Below are 17496 nucleotides of genomic sequence, written 5' to 3' on the forward strand. Positions count from 1 at the left end.
TCCTTCCCCTTTATCCTCCAAGTGAAAATAGGAATTTATTGGGAATTTGGACTTGGGGATACTATTGTGCAAGTCATCCTCCAAACCCACTTAGCAAAACATGCAGAATATGAAAGAACCCATGAGAGTTGCCTTTGAGCAGAAAGCACTGGAGACTTTTAAACAGCACCTGCATTCATGGTCAGTAATGTTATTCTCTTATTTCTGCCTTACCCACTGCATACTTCAAGTTCTCATCCATAAATCTTTTGTATGGAACCAATAAACAACTCCTTTCATTGAAGGGGTGAAGGCCAACTCTGCTGGTTACTTTGCTGTGAGGGTTTGAGGCAAGTGCTGATAGAAAGACCTACAAGAAGGAGCTGAATGAGGGCTTGTGCCTGAGAGGAAGTGAGGTTATTAAGGCAAGACTCAAATTAGATTTGGAATGATGACAAAAGGCAAAACTCAAGTTCAGGGAGTCTTAAATATGTTTGCATTTAATTACTAATTATTTAAGAAGACCGCTGATGAATGCCAGCCAGGAATTTCAGACAGTCACTAACTGTAGAGGAATATGAATAAAATGCTAAATATTTAAGAACAGACATCAAAGCCAGAGGGGGAAATGACCTAAGGAAAACAGTAATAGGAATGCTAATTAACAGCCTGGTATTTGAGGTGAGAAAAAACTCATTTTTCAGCAATTAGCCAAGAATGTTATTTGCTAAGAGACTTTCAGCCTCTATGTTGTTTTGCAACAGAATCAAGAGGTGGTGCCTACACAAGCAAAAGAAGAATAAGTGTTCAGATGATTATCAGGGTAATTCGAGGTACCCCAATAAATCTGTCAAGGTTATTTGATCTCACTCCTCCAAAAAGGGCATATTTACCAGTGGGATCACCAATCCATTCTCCACTTGATTTTGTCTGTGCAAACACATGAATGCAGGATCAATTATCAGGGCAGTGCTTCTTAAACCCTATATGAGGTCATGACCCACAGTTTAAGATGCACTGAAGGGGTCTTAAGTGAAAACAGTTTAAGAAGCCTAGGTCTAGAGAATAGCAATGACTACCAACTCATATGCTTGTTATCCCCGCTGTACAAAATTATCACGAGAATTATCTATGTATACAGGAAAGGAAAACTTGGTGGCAGCAATAGAAGAAAAAAGGAATGCTTTCAGAGACTGTAATACAACAGATCACATTTTTACAATCACCCAATTGATTGAAACATGAAACAGAAGATTCCACTCTACATACTGTGTTGACTATAACATATTCGATTTGATAGAGTAAAATACTGTCTTAAAAGTTCTCCTTTAACAAAGTACCTCCTATTAATAGGCTACACTCATACTGATACCTTGAAAGAAGTAATAGTGGACTAGATCTGGCCTTCACCTGAGGCCATAAGCCTTCCATTATCACTAGGCCCAAATCTCTGTTACCTTTGCATTGCCTCTGGCTACTTCCCACTCTTGATCCCAACAAAATCTCATTCTCTTGTTTCCGGGAGTCTGACCTCTAGTCACCCCAGTCCCATCAAGATCCCCTTTAAACTCCTCCTCAAGACCCTCCTTAAACACCTCCTCAAGTCATCCCAGACTACTTGACCACCCCTAGATCCCTCCCACAATCTTTCTGTATGTAAGTCTCATCTTGCTTCCGTGAAGGTGCTCAGATTAAATCTAGCTCAGTTTAGATTGTTCTGGCCCACTGGCATTAGCATTACAAATGCTTAGGTTCCCTAGCAGTCTACCCAATATGGCGAATCTTTAATAAACTTTGTTTTTCTTTGGCAAAAAAAAAGAAGTAACAGTGGAGATAATTTTGTTTTTTTGACCTTCAGATTATTAATATTGAAATAAAAATAAAGCCAGAAAACACATACTTGCCCCAAGACTGGCACAGGGTCCTAGTTGAAGAGAAAATCCTTGTATATGATCAGGTCCTCCAAATGCATTTACTTGTGAATTACATTGTGTTGACTATATCAAATCCAAGAATATTACAAAGCTTTCTAAGTTACATACATAATCTCCTAATAGTTTCACCTAATTATTCAGATAGGGCAAAAGAAGTAGATGATGAATTCCCATATTTCTGTTAGATAGGTACCCTATATAGATTGTCCATGAGTACATAACACTAAGTCACATACTGTAAATGGACAGTGAACTGGGCACAATATTGAACAGGACAAGGTGAGTGATTTTTTAAATTACACAGATCTTTTAAAGACCCCCAAGTCTTTGCTTGAAACAAAGGCCCATATTTTTAACACTAATATTCTTTCAGTGATCATGTATGACTTCACAATGTGGGATATTATAATTTCCAAAGAACTGAAAGCAAGGATTATCTAAAAAGAAATAACTTATGAAGTGAGTGCAAGTAGATTATAACACATTAAAAGTGAAGAATTATGCTGGAAAAATTCTATCAAGAAATTTATTGGTTAAATATATAATCAGGAATGAATTATATATATATATATATATATATATATATATATATATATATATATATATATATATTTGTAGGAAGGTAACACCTACTTAAGGAGATGATAGAAAGAGGGGGATGATAGTGGGTAGTGACAGACACAAAAAAAAGAGTATCAATAGAACATTGATCTAAAATGCAGAAGAAACAAAAAGGTACAGGAGAGGGCATCTTGCAACTGAAGAATTTTTTAGTACCTCATTCAATTGTATATTGTGTGTCTAAATATATGTCCATATAGAGACATATACACACATATATACTTCTTAAAACAATCTAAACTTGATAGAAGTTTATAATTTCTAATAAAATCTTATTTGGGGTATCTTTAGATGTTTGTGTTTTCTGATGATCATTAAGTTCACAGTAAAAACAAGAATTAAGAAAAAATATATGGATGAGAAGCAAGATGGAGAAAGGAGGAATCTCCTCCTGTCCCCCCCCCAAAAAAAAACAATAGAAAGCACATGTGCTCCACTGGGATATAGGCAATCGGGGTTGTAGTATAATATGCATCACCGGAGAGAATACCTATGTTGATGAGTTCACATATCCATTGGACTGCTGGGGGTATTGTATAGCCATAGCCTGTGAAATGGAGATTATTAATAAAAGCTCACATTCCTATAGTGCTTTAATGTTTTGCAAAGTGCTTTCCTTACAACAATCTTGTTAAGATATCAAAAGATAGTAGTAATCACTATTTGAGGAACTTGTGGAAAGAGGTATAGTAATTCATTCTTTGGGAACCATGAATTGGTCTAATCATTGTAGACATAATTTTAAAATTTTGCTAAAAGTGACTCTGACCCGGAGATTCTACTGCTAGGCATATTATTCAAAGATGTCAATGATTTAAAAAAAGTTCTATATGCATTAAATATTTATGGTAATGTTTTTTGGCACCAAAGAACTGGAAACTAACTAGAAACTTTCAGAAGTGGGTAAGCAAATGGAGTTACATGTCTAACATTTATGTACATTAACTACTGAGTTAATTTTTACCCTTTTGTGGAAGGTTCTGCTCTTCCTCAGATTTTACTTTCCCTTTAGAACATTCTAGGGTCTGCCCCTTATGTGGATAGTTTTCCTTTCAAACCTGCTGCAGGGAAAAAAAGATTCCCACAAACATACACAATAGTGAAGGGAAAATGCATAAGGAAAGGCAAGAATAAGCATTTTTTTTGAAATAGTTTTTTCCCCAATTATATATATAGTTTTGAACATTCATTTTTTATAAAACTTTGAGTTCCAAAGTTTTTCTCCCTCCCATCCTTTTATTCCCCCTCCCCAAGACAGCAAACAATCTGATATAGGTTATACATGTGCAATCATGTAAACACATTTCCACATTAAGAAAAAACAGAACAAAAGGGAAAAGCCATGAAAAGCAAAAAGAAAAAAAGTGAAAATAGTATTCTGTGATCTGCCTCAGAATCTACAATTCTTTTTCTGAATGTAGATGGCATTTTTCTTCATGAGTCTTTTGGAACTGTCTTGGATCATTGTATTGCTGAGAAGAACTGGGCCAATCTTAGTTGATCATCACACAATGTTCTGTGTACAATCTTCTCCTTATTTTGCTCACTTCACTCAGCATCAGTTCATGTAAGTCTTTCCAGGTTTTTCTGAATTCCACCTGCTCATCATTTCTTATAGTACAATGGGCAAGTATATGTTTTCTGGTTTTATTTTTATTTCAATATTAATAATCTGAGGGTCAAAAAACAAAATTATCTGCACTATTACTTCTCTTCTGTGATTATCAAAACATCTAATTTGGCGTTTAATAGGGGATTTTTGATTTGTTCTTTTTCCAGCTTTTCTAAATTGTGTGCCCAATTCATTGATCTGCTTTTCCTGTATCTTATTCATGTAAGTATTTAGAGACTTGAAATTTCCCCCACATACTGCTTTGGCTGCATCCTGTAAGTTTTTGTATGTTGTCCCATTATTGTCATTCTCTTTGATGAAATTATTGATTGTTTCTATGACTTTTTTGTTTGATTCCCTCATTCTTTAGGATTATTTACTTTCCAGCTATTTCTAATCTATCTTTCCATGGACCTTTATTTCATGTAATTTTATTGCATCATGATCTGAAAAGAATGCATTTAAGATGTCTGCCTTTCTGCATTTGATTGTGAGGTTTTTTACGACTTAATACATGGTCAATTTTTGTGTAGTTGTCATGTGACTCTGAGAAAAAGGTGTATTCCTTTCTATCCTCATTCAGTTTTTTCCACAGGTCTATCATATGTAACTTTTATAAAATTCTATTCACCTCCTTAACTCCTTTCTTGTTTATTTTGTGGCTAGATTTACCCAGTTCTGAGAGGGGAGGTTGAGTCCCATACTAGTATAATTTTTCTGTCTATTTCTTCCTGTAACTCATTTAACTTCTCTAAGAATTTGGATGCTATACCACTTAGTGCATATATGTTTAGTACTGATATTACTTCACTGTCTATGTATTTTAGCAAGATGCAGTTTTCTTCCTTATCTCTTTTAATTAGATTTATTTTTGCTTTTGCTTTGAGATCAGCATTATTACCACTGCTTTAGCTTTTTTTTTTACTTCAGCTGAATCATAATGTATTCTGCTCTAGCCTTTTACCTTTACTCAGTACCAGTATCTGCTTCAAATGTGTTTCTTGTAAACAATATATTGTAAGATTCTGTTTTTTAATCTACTCTGCTATCCACTTCTGTTTTATGGGAGAGTTCATCCTATTCACATTCACAGTTATGATAACTAACTGTATATTTGCCTCCATTCTATTTCCCCCTATTCATATATTTCTCTCTATATATATTTTCTCTCTCTTTTCTTTCACTCTGTCCCTCCTCACCAGTGTTTTGATTCTGACCACCACCTCCCTCAATCTCCCCGCCCTTCAAGGATCACCTCCCCCCTTTTCTTTTTCCCTTCCCATCCAACTTCCTTATTAGGTAATATAAAATTCTATACCCAAATGAGTGTGTATGTTATTCCCTCTTTCAGTCAAATCTGGTAGAGTAAGGTTCAAACAATGCTCACCCCTTCCTTTCTTTCCCTTTACTGTAATAGGTCTTCCATGTTTCCTTGTGTGATATAATTTACCCCATTCTGTCTCCCCCTTTCCTCTTTTCCCAGTACAATCCTTTTTTCGCCTCTTAATTTTTTTTATCATCACATCAGAATCAACTTATACCCACACCCTCTGTCTAAGTCCCTTCTAACTGCCTTAATAGAGATACAGTTCTTAAGAGTTACAAGTATCATCTTCCCATGTAGAGTGTAAACAGTTTAACTTTATTAAATACCATCATGTTTTTTTTTTCTTTCCTGTTTATCTTTTTATCTCTTGAGTTTTGTGTTTGAAAATCAACTTTTCTGTTAAGCTCTGGCCTTTTCATCAGGAAAGTTTGAAAGTCCTCAGTTTCATTGAATATCCATCTTTCACCCTGGAAGATTATATCAGTGGTGGGATTCAAATGAATTGACAACCAGTTCTCCATGGAACTTAGCCGAGCTCCTGCCCTCACCATTGATGTGGCAGGCACAGGCCCCACCCCTGCTAACAACTGGTTTGCCAAACCCAACCTAAAATTAGTCACTGGTTCTACCAAATCAGTGCGAGCGAGCTGAATCCCATCACTGGATTATATCATATTCCAAGCCCTGTGATCCTTTCAGGTAGAAGCTGCTAAGTCCTGTGTAATCCTGATTGTGTCTCCTTGGTATCTGAATTATTTCTTTCTGACTGCTTGAAATATTTTCTCCTTGACCTGCTTGTGGAATTTGGTTAAAATATTCCTTTGAGTTTTCATTTTGGGATCTCTTTCATGAAGTAACTGGTGGATTCTTTCAAGGACTAATTTACCCTCTGATTCTAGGATGTCAGGGAAGTTTTTCTTGATAATTTCTTGAAAGATGCTATCCAGGCTCTTTTTTTTTGATCACAGCTTTCAGGTAGCCCAATGATTCTTAAATTATTTCTCCTGGATCTATTTTCAAGGTCAGTTGTTTTTGCAATGCGGTATTTACATTTTCTTTTTTTTCCATTCTTTTAATTTTGTTACACTGAGAACAAACATTTTTAAGCACCTACTATGCACTAGGCACTGTGATAAGCACTGTGCAAATATCTCATTTGATTGTCTTGAGCCAATAACCTCAAAAATCCAATTCTCAGCTTGATTCTAATCTCACCAAACTTTTAATCTTGCTAATAGAAACCTAAACTTCAGTTTTCTTTCTCTGTTTTTGGATTCTACTTCAGAAGCCCCTAGAAGTTAAAACCTCTTCCTTTCTCATCCCTGATAGTTAATCATCTCTTATCTATCCCCCTACCACCACTATGCAAGGATACATTCACAGATCATCAATGCAATGACTAACAATTTTATTTTGGAGTAACAAGGAAATAGAATTCAAAACAAGCTCATAAAAATAAATGTTGGAAAACAAGATCATTTCCCTCTTGACAGAAAGCAGAAATGAAAGAAAGGAAGAGAAACTGGGGATTCACCATTCCTCATTTAAAAAGCTGAAGAATTCCAGGTGCCCCATATCTGTTCCATGTGGCTTCCACATAGATTTGCTACAATCTTTGTCATATTATCTCAGGTGTTTCTCTCCTGCCTGGTGACATCAGCAGTGGCAGCAGTTTCATGCCCAAGATTATATCTTGCTTCTATTATAGCTCTCTTTCTTTCTACATCTCAGATAGTTTCCCTGTCTTATATATTATATTACATATCTTGTCGTCACTTCATCTCTACCATCTGTGGAGTCTTACACCTTCTGTGGGACTTCTCATCTTTCTGTTAAGTTGAGGTAGATGTTAACCTTTTAGTCACAATCTCATAGCTCTCCAGGGACTCAATTATATGTGCATTGGGGAATTTCTGTCCCCTAGTAGACACAGGTCTCCAATGTAGTTGAATGCATGAATGTAATGGAATTTTATTGTGCTGTAAACAAAGGATATGAAGATTACAAGTAGAAGTCACATGAGCTAATACAAAGTAGAGTCAAGAGAAAGATTAAAATAATCTACACAAGTACACAAATGTAAGTGGAAAGGACAAAAGCAGCAAGACTAATGAAACTGTGAAAATAAAATGATGAAGTGAGTCCTTGGAAGAGTTTTGAGACTGTATTTCCTTTCTTTACAAAGGAATAGGACTATGGATATATAGATCTTTACATATAATGCCTCATTTAGTCAATGTGTTGGTTAGTTTTGCAGAAGTTTTTTTTCTTCCTCTTTTTATTCTTTGTTGTAAATGACTCTTTAAGAGAAAAAAGGGGAACAATATATTAGGAAATGTAAAAACAAACAATAACAATAAAAAAGTTGAGAAATTGCAAAATCAAGAACAAAAGACTTTGAAGGAAATAAAACTCTGAAGTAGAAGATTAGTTGCAACTATGATACAAACCAGAATTTGGTGAAGTGAAAAATATTAAATTTAAATTTTAGGTTATTTATGTTACAACTTCAATGTATTAATAAAGATATCATTATATTGCATATGTTAATATAATTATTATATTAATATTGATAATATTAAAATTAAATTTATTCTGTGATATCCCAGTTTTGAGCATCAGGCATTACGTAATTATGCTACATATATGCAAACTTTTTAAATGTCAAGTTTTTATTCATTTTAAAAACAAGCATATTAAAACTATAGCAATCTCTAGGAAAGACACAAAACTAAGTAGCAGAAGGGCAAAAAATTACAGCTTTAAAACGGATTTGTGACATATTCATAAAATGTATTATTTAATTAATAAAATGTTTAAAAAATCAACCTCATTAGAAGCATAGTTGATGTAATATTATCCCCTATTAAAGGTAAGAAAATTGAGGGTGAGAAGCAAAATAACACACATCTGGCAGACAATAAGTATCAGAAATGGGATTTGAATGTGTCTAATTTCACTAAATCCAGCACATATTTTGCTCTACCACTTTGGTCAATTTATTATGTTAATTTATTATCATCACATCTACCTTTGACAATAACGATTACACAGGTGGATTTTACATACAATTATTAAATTCATTAATCAAATCCACAGAAGCTGCATAACTCTAATCACCCAGCCAGCTAACTTAGTGCATGAACCGATTTTTACAAATTTTCAAATCCTCACTTGGTGTCACATAGAACGACAACAAAAAAAGATGTCTTATTTAAGGTTTGGACTGCTTTGTCTACAAGAACAGGTGTTATGTGTACTAATCTTGGGTCAGATCCAAGATCAAAATTCTGAATTGTGGCATTCTTTGCTAGTTTTGAAGGAATTTTACTATTTCACATTGTGCATTCAACTTTTATACTGTAGATCTACCCCATTATGGGAAAAAACAAATATTGAGATGATGAAGTGATCCCATGAAGATGATGAAGAGAAAACAAGCAAACAAAACCCCCTTTTCATACAGTCTGAGGGAAGACTGCACATGCTTCTCCACATAGCCTGGGAGGATAATAATTCTTTAAAAGTTGAAAAGGGCTTATAACTGCACAACATCATATATAGACTTAATATTTAGCATCTGAAGGGTCACTGACCAGGTTGCTGCCAAAAGAATTCCCTTGTGTTTGCGTAGGTTCAGAAATGTTTTTTTCATTATCACACAATTTATGTTCCAATAAATGTTAAACTAATTGAAATCCCCATGATCAATGTCAGAGCCCTTCACAAGACTTCCTTTGGTACATAAACACTTCCTGTTCTATCTCCTAATCCTGCCCTAGAGATCTCTAACCACTTCCTATGATTGTTGATTTTTCCATTATTTCCATTTCTCTGTCCATCCCAAGCTATCCCAGCTGTGGTTAGAAGGCTCTGCTCATAAGGTTTTTTTTTCCCTCAGAGATAAGACCCTATTTCACACACTTCTTTTCCTTTTGGGTTTGCGTCTTACTAAAATACAGCTTGCCCAGTGTCTTATAATGTTTTAAAACATTTTCTAGAAATGTTTTCAATTAATAAGGATAGGGGATAGGGGATGGGCTAGTGATTTCATTAACATAGAGGAATCTTGGATGAGGGAACTCTCTCTACCAATGCAGGCAAACACCTTCTTTACAACTTAGGTTTTCCTGGTTTTGAGAACAAATCTTTATCTACTATATCATAGTGCCTTTCAATTATTTTAAATAAGTTTATTATATTCATCTAAGAGCTAAGTAGATTCATCTTGACAGCACATTAAATCAAAAGTATAGCAAAGTAAGAAGAAGTGTTTATGCCATGAAGCTGGAAGAAATATTTTTTCCAAAGCCCAAATCAGTATAATATGCAAATGAGGAAATTGAGGTTCACAGAAGTAAAGTGATTTATCTTAAAATCAAAACTACTTTCAATTGCTAAATAGGTCCAGCTTCACTAAAAATTTGTTCCAAATTGTGAGAAGAATGGAGACAGATTGAAAGCAGATAGAGCATTTGAGTAAACAATAGGATTTCTCCTGAAAAAGATGGAAGACTCTGTTCAGGAGTTGAATGAACAGTGGGCATAGAAAACTTGAGTGTGAATTCAAATTCTGCCATTTCCTAGGTGTGTGATCTTGGGCAAATTATTTAATCTCTCTAATGCCTCAATTATCCTATCTGTCATACATCTACTTAACAAGGTTGGTGTAAGGATCAATACATATATATATATATGTATATATATATATATTATACACACACAAATACATTCATATACACATTTATACTGATGATGTATATATGTATGTATACACCTATAGTATGTACATACATACTCTGTAAAGTTTAAAATACTATGAGTGAACTATTATTATACTAGCCTGCATTTATGTAGTACCTAATATACATGTTCTCATTTGCTCCATAGCATAGACTTGTGAGTTAATCAAGGCAATGTCAATCCTTATTTTGTAGAAAAAATAATTAAGACTCATATTAATGATGTCCCCAAGGTCACAGATGATAAAAGATCCCATTGGACCTTTAACAAAAGTCTTCTAGATTTAATTCTAGTGCTCTTTCACTGAGTTATGCTCTCTTATAAGAGATACACATGGCAAAGAAAGGGTAAGGTAAGGACTCTTGGAGAAAGGATTCATATGGGGTCATGAACAATGGATTGCCATATACTTCTCACAATGATTCCACCATTGTTCATTCCTTTTTCAGAATTCCTTCTAGACTTATTTTATCACCTACGTAAGAAAATCAATATCCTTTTTTTAAATAGTGACACTTTAAAAAAATCCAAAATGTTCAGTATAATCACTGACAATTGTCTCCAGATTTGGCTCCAAGTTATCCTGAAAAGGACATAGAATTATCATGATTCTAGATATTGACCTGATATAGTTTCTGAAGATAATTATAAAACAGCTCTCAGTGTTGGGAACAATGACAGTATCATCTGCTGGTTGAGGGTGGGGATTGGAACTAAATGAAAAATTCATAGACTATCTGAAATTTAACAAAGCATCTTTAACAAAATTATGGAAAAGGTCATTCAGAAAAAAAAAATAACGCAGCATTGATTCAGTTGAACTTATCTTCCATTGCCTTCATGCAATAGGTCAGATATTTTGACTTCCAAAGAGTCTTTGACTTTGACTTCTATCTGTGCACCAAGATTTTTATGCCTTATGTTACCAGGTAGGCTACATCAATGCTTTTTTAAAGCAAAAAACTAGTCTAACCTACAAGGAAGAGATATTGCTTCTGCCTCATTTAGAATAAATGTATAGACTGCAGGGGATTGCTAGAGCCAGCCTGAATGGGCTCATGAGAGGAGATCATTAAATTTTCAGTGTAAGCATTTATATCTCAGAAATTGACAGTTTCTGTGAATCAAGCTTTGATGTATTATTTTTATGATTGCCTCAACTTAAGAAAATGATGGAGAAAATGTTACTATTGCAGATTAAATTTCGAAGTGTGCTATACATACATTTCCCCCCCTGGAATCTGACTGTTAAAAATTTACCAGCATACTGCTGAGCCTCTCAAGTATAAGGTAATCTCAACGTGACTAGACTTGAAAGGGCAATATTCATTTGGAGGCAAAGTCTGATTTGTTTATTTCTTAATCAATCATAGGACTTTATGACATTCACACCTTAGGCCTTCCCCCTAACACCATTCATTTAACAAGCATTAATTAACTACTATGTGCTGTCCTGGAGACTGAGAGTTGGGCGAAGGTAGATACCAAAGGTGAATAAGCAGCTCTGAAAAGGGCTCAGGAAGCCCCTCCTATGATAGAAATCTCAGTTTATGCCCTGAAGACATTTTGATTAGCTGGCACTGTCTAAGAAATCAAAAAGTAGATCAATGGAACAGCATAGACATAACACACTTTATAGCAGCAAATAAGTATAGAAACCTTGTAAATCAAAAAGAAATCAAAAAGTAGATATATACATATACCTATGTGTACATTTATATATACATACCACCCACACATATGAATATACACACGTGTATATGGACACACAGGCACACACATATATGAATGTGTAATGTATATATATGTATATGCACATATGGATACATATACATATGCTTATATGTATATACAACTGTATATAAATATGCATAGGCATATGCACGTTTATGTATTTAAGCAATACATATATGTATATGCAATGTGCATATGCGTATAAGCAATACACATATACATACCCTATGCTTATATGTACATACATCTGCATACAAATATTTATAGGCGTCTATACATATATAATTTTGTATATGGGCATGCATGCATATATACAAATAAATACTAGCTTTGTGACTTTGGCCAAGTCACTTAACTGCTGCCTTCCTCAGTTTCCTCAACTGTAAAGCAAGGATAATAAGAGCAGTGACCTCACAGGATTGTTCTGAGCATCAATTTTGATAATATTTATACAGTACTTTGCAGTATACCTAGCACATGGTAGGCACTATGTAAATGTGTATTCCTTTTCCTATATATTAAGTATATATGTATGTGTTTATGTTCATGTTTACGCATATTTTCTACAAAAGTTATAAGTGTAACATGCATATACATGTATGTGTACACACATGCGCATAAACATCATACTTACCTGTGAAATTTATTAATTACTGAAGGTGTTTCTAGTTTTACACAGAGAAAAAAAAATGAGGTAAAAAACCTTTGTCCATATGTTTAATTCTGGGTTTGTGGCTAATTTTTTTTTTTAAATTTTCACTGTTTATAATTGCTACTCTATTTCAACATATTAGAACCTGGGCAATGTGTATTGCAGAAAAGTATATTGCCTTTATCTTCCTGAGGGCATATTCATTTAACCAATGTTCTTAGGTGATAAAATATTTTGAAAATACTAAGGCCATGGACGTACCTCATTTTTATTTATTTTCTATCCCACTGTTATTACTTTCAATAAGATTCTTCCATTCCCCTCTTATCCCATTGGGTATCTAAGATGTGGGGCCTTTCTTTTAGTATTATTGAGGGAAATTCCAAAGGTGTAGAATGACATTGAATTGAAGGTGTTTATTTCACAAAATTCTCATTAAAAAGGGAACATATTGGGCCCAGATGAGATATAATTTCATTTTCTGCTAGGGAACAAGCAGTGTTCACTCCCTTGAGTTCATGGCACTTGAACTGAATTGGCATAACATGTGTTTTGAGTGACATCAGTGAAAGCAGACTTACATGGTTTTGCTTTCTGCCCCAGAGATTTTGAACAAACCATCTGCCTGCGAGCCACACATGTACAGCTCATAAGCAGGTGAAAATGTGGTTGCATGACTCTTTCTCTGCCTCTGCTCTATTTCTCCCATTCTACACTGAGACATCTGTTTCATGTTTAAGGATTTAATTTTTAAAAAAAATCACATGTATATGGTACCAAGTAGACATATAAACCTGTGATTCTGACCATGGATTCTATCAGTCACAGAGTTATAGTAACCATATCTTTTTTCAGATCTAAATTAAATAAAGCTACTTTTACTAATGTAATCAGTTTGACCAAGGAAGCCTCTTGGAGTGCTTCCAGTCATCTTGATGAGATTACAGGACATGGACTTTTGTCAGAAAGGGCACCTTCCATGGACCTACAAGTGTACCCTAGCCCCTTAATGAGGAGCATGCACCCTAGCTCCCTGCTGGCAAGACATAGAGGTCATCTCTGATTGTTCCCCAGTGAATGATCTGCTTTGAAGGTGACTGCTAACTTAGAAGTAAGGAAGAATCAACTCTGGAGAAGAGCAACCTCTATTATCAAGAAGAATGAACATGATTCTACCCCATTTCACTCTGGAATTCTAAGGGGGCAAGAGAGGCAAAAAAGGGAAGATAGGGCCATTTTACTGTTCCCACTTATAGATCAAAGGGTATGCTTCTCCTCTGACAATAATCTATCCCTTCTGACTCTTAGTAGCCAATCATTTTTAAGTCAGTCCTATTCACCGGAGACCAACCAAAGTAGTTCCCTCTATACTTCCAGCAAGTGATTATGACTTATTTCTCTCACCAAGTCTTAGGGCAGGTGCCTAGCTTCATGAGAGATGCTTCCTTCTCTTTTAATCTCATATCATTTGGGGAGAATTCATCAGACTGATTATCAAGTCTCCTGATCAGCCCTGCATAATTTCATATTCTTTGTTCTCAAGATGACGTTATATATTTAAAGATATGAAAATTTTCTGAGGACATCATATTGATTTAAATTTATTACAATAATGATGGTAGAGATAAAACAAAAATGCATAGATGAGGCATAGGGGCAGCTAGGTGGCACAGTGGATAGAGGACTGAGCTAGAATTCATTTTCATGAGTTCAAATTTGGCCTCAGAGACCTACTAGCTGTGTGATGCCATAGACAAGTCACTTAAACCCTGTTTGCTTCAGTTCCTCATTTGTAAAAATGAGCTGGGGAAGGAAGTGACAAACTATTCCAGTATCTTTTCCAAGAAAACTTCAAATGTGATTACAAAGAGTCAGACATGACTGAACAACAACATTTTGTATGCACATGTGCCATCTTTCCTATGGAAGTGTAAGCTTATTTAGTGAAGAGATTATATCTTCCCCATCTTTGCATGTTCTCAAGGGATTAAATGCTTGTATGTAATATCCACTTAAATATATTTGCTGAGGGTAATTGAATTCAATTAGAAGTTGATGTGACCATTCACAATCAAGGATAAATATGGTTCTCAAAATTTTCTTCTAGGTCACTGAAGATCTGCTTGACTAAGAATATGCATTTTACTTCTTTCCTCAAGTTGCTTCAGCTTTCTGATTCTGTTTTCTCATCTGAAACATGACTCTTCTAGTTGTAATTCTCAAGACCTTCTATTTTGTAGGTAGAGGAAGATGGTGGTAATTCTGAAATTTTTTTTATTTTTTATTTTTTACAGATGGGGACAAGGACAGACAGAAATTTTCCCACTTTTTTTTAAAAATTAGATTTTTTTATTTTTAGTTTACAATGCTTAGCTTTACATGTTCTTGAGTTTCAAATTTTCTTCCCTTCCCTCCCCTCCCCCCTTAACCCCCACGATGGCATGCAGTCCAATACAGATTCTACATAAACCTTCACATTAAACTTATTTACACACTAGTCAAGTTGCAAAGAAGATTTATGACCAATGGAATGAATCATGAGAGAGAAGAAACAATACCAAAAAAAAAAAGAGGAAAAAAAAGAGAGAGAGCAAACAGTTTGCCTCAATCTGCATTCAGATTCCACAGTTCTTTCTCTGGATATAGCTAGCTTTTTCCATCATGAGTTCTTTGGAGTTGTCTTTGAACCTTGAATTGCTGAGGAGAGCCAAGTCTGTCAAAGTTAGTCATCACAGAATCAATATGTTGGTGGTTGTGTGTAATGTTCTCCTGGCTCTGCTCCTCTCACATTCATATACCACAACATGTTCAGCCATTCCCCAATTGTTGGGCATCCCCTTGATTTCCAATTCTTTTCCACCACAAAAAGAGCAACAATAAATATTTTTGTACATACAGATCTCTTTCTCATTTGTGTGATCTCTTTGGAATATAGCCCTAGGAGGGGTATTGCTGGGTCAAGGGGTATGTACATTTTTGTAGCCCTTTGGGCATAGTTCCAAATTGCTCTCCAAAATGGCTGGATCTGTTCACAATTTCACCAACAATGTATTAATGTTCCAATTTTCCCACATCCTCTCCAACATTTATCATTTTACTGTTTTGTCATGTTAGCCAATCTGACAGGAGATATGTGGTACCTAAGAGTTGTTTTGATTTGCTTTTCTCTAATCAGTAGTGATTTAGAGCATTTGGCTCAGTTCCCTGTATATTTTAGATATGATGACTTTATCAGAGACATTGGTTGTAAAGATTTTCTCCCAATTTTCTGCTTCCCCCCTAATCTTTGTTGCATTGGCTTTGTTTATACAAAAACTTTTCAATTTAGCATAATCAAAATTATCCATTTTGCATTTTGTAATGCTCTCTATCTCTTGTTGAGTAATGAATTCTTACCTTTCCCATAAATCTGATAGGTAAACTACCGTATATCCCACGTATAAGATGCACCCATTTTTTGGAAAAAATTTGGGGTCTAAAAAATGGGTGCATCTTATACAGAGGTTGTAGATTTTTTTTTTACTTGCATTTCCCACTTTTTCACATTTGTTGTCTTTGTGCTCATTGTTTCACATTTGTTACCAGTATATTAGGTTACATCTTGCCACGTTCTGCCCAGAAATGGCTCAGAAGAGATTTTCATACAGTGCTAAATTCAAGTTAAAAGTGATCCAGTTTGCAAAAATGAATGGAAATTGTGCTGCTGAACATAAGTTTGGTCCTCCTCCAACTGAGAAAACAATCCGAGACTGGCTACGGGAAGAAGAAACCCTACTGCCATGGCAGAAGAAGGCCATGAGAGGCAAGTCAGAAAAATGGCCTGATTTAGAGAAGCGATTGAAGATATGGATTGAAGAGCAAAGGGCAGTTGGAATTGCTGTGTCCACAAAGATGGTTCAGCATGAGGAAAGAAGAACTGCTGATGAAAAAGAAGTTACTGATTTCAAAGAAGGACACAATTGGTTCTTCAGGTTTGTGAAACGGAATGGACTAAGCATGTGTACATGGACCAGACTTGCCCAAAAGATGCCTGAAAGCTATGAGCAGATGAATAAAACTTGAGTTCAATAACTTTATGTAATACATTTTTTTTTCAAATTTTGGGCCCCCAAATTAAGGCGTGTCTTACACATGGGAGCGTCTTATACATGGGAAATATGGTATTCTTTGCTCTTCCAAACTGCTTATGGTATCAGCCTTTATTCCTAAATCATATACCCATTTTGACTTTATTTTGGTATATGGTGTAAGATATGGGCCTATGCCCAGTTTCTGCCATACTATTTTCTAATATTCCCAGCAGTTTTTATGAAATAGTGAATTCTTAACCCAGAAGCTGGATTCTTTGGGTTTATCAAAGAGTAGATGTCTGTAGTCAGTGACTTCTGCGTCTTGTGTACCTAACCCATTCCACTGATCTACCCCTCTGTTTCTTAGCCAAGACCAGGTAGTTTTGAGGACCATTGCTTTATAGTACAGTTTGATATCTGGTATGGCTAGGCCACCTTCCCTAGCATTTCTTTTCATTAATTCCCTTGATGTTCTGGACTTTTTGTTCTTCCATATGAATTTTGTTATTATTTTATCCAGCTCTGTAAAATAATTTTTTGGTAGTTCAATTGGTATTGCCCTGAATAAGTAAATTAATTTAGGCAAAATTGTCATTTTTATTATACTAGCTCAGCCTAACCATGAGCAATTGATGTCATTCCATTTAATTAGATCTGACTTTATTTGGGTGAGAAGTGTTTTGTAATTGTGGTCATATAGGCCCTGGGTTTGTCTTGGCAGGTAGACTCCCAAATATTTTATAGTGTCTACAGTAACTTTAAATGGAATTTCTCTTTCTATCTCTTGCTGTTGGGCTTTGTTAGTAATATATAGGAATGCCGAG

Source organism: Trichosurus vulpecula, chromosome 7 (assembly GCF_011100635.1).
Source record: "Trichosurus vulpecula isolate mTriVul1 chromosome 7, mTriVul1.pri, whole genome shotgun sequence".
Taxonomy (NCBI): domain Eukaryota; kingdom Metazoa; phylum Chordata; class Mammalia; order Diprotodontia; family Phalangeridae; genus Trichosurus; species Trichosurus vulpecula.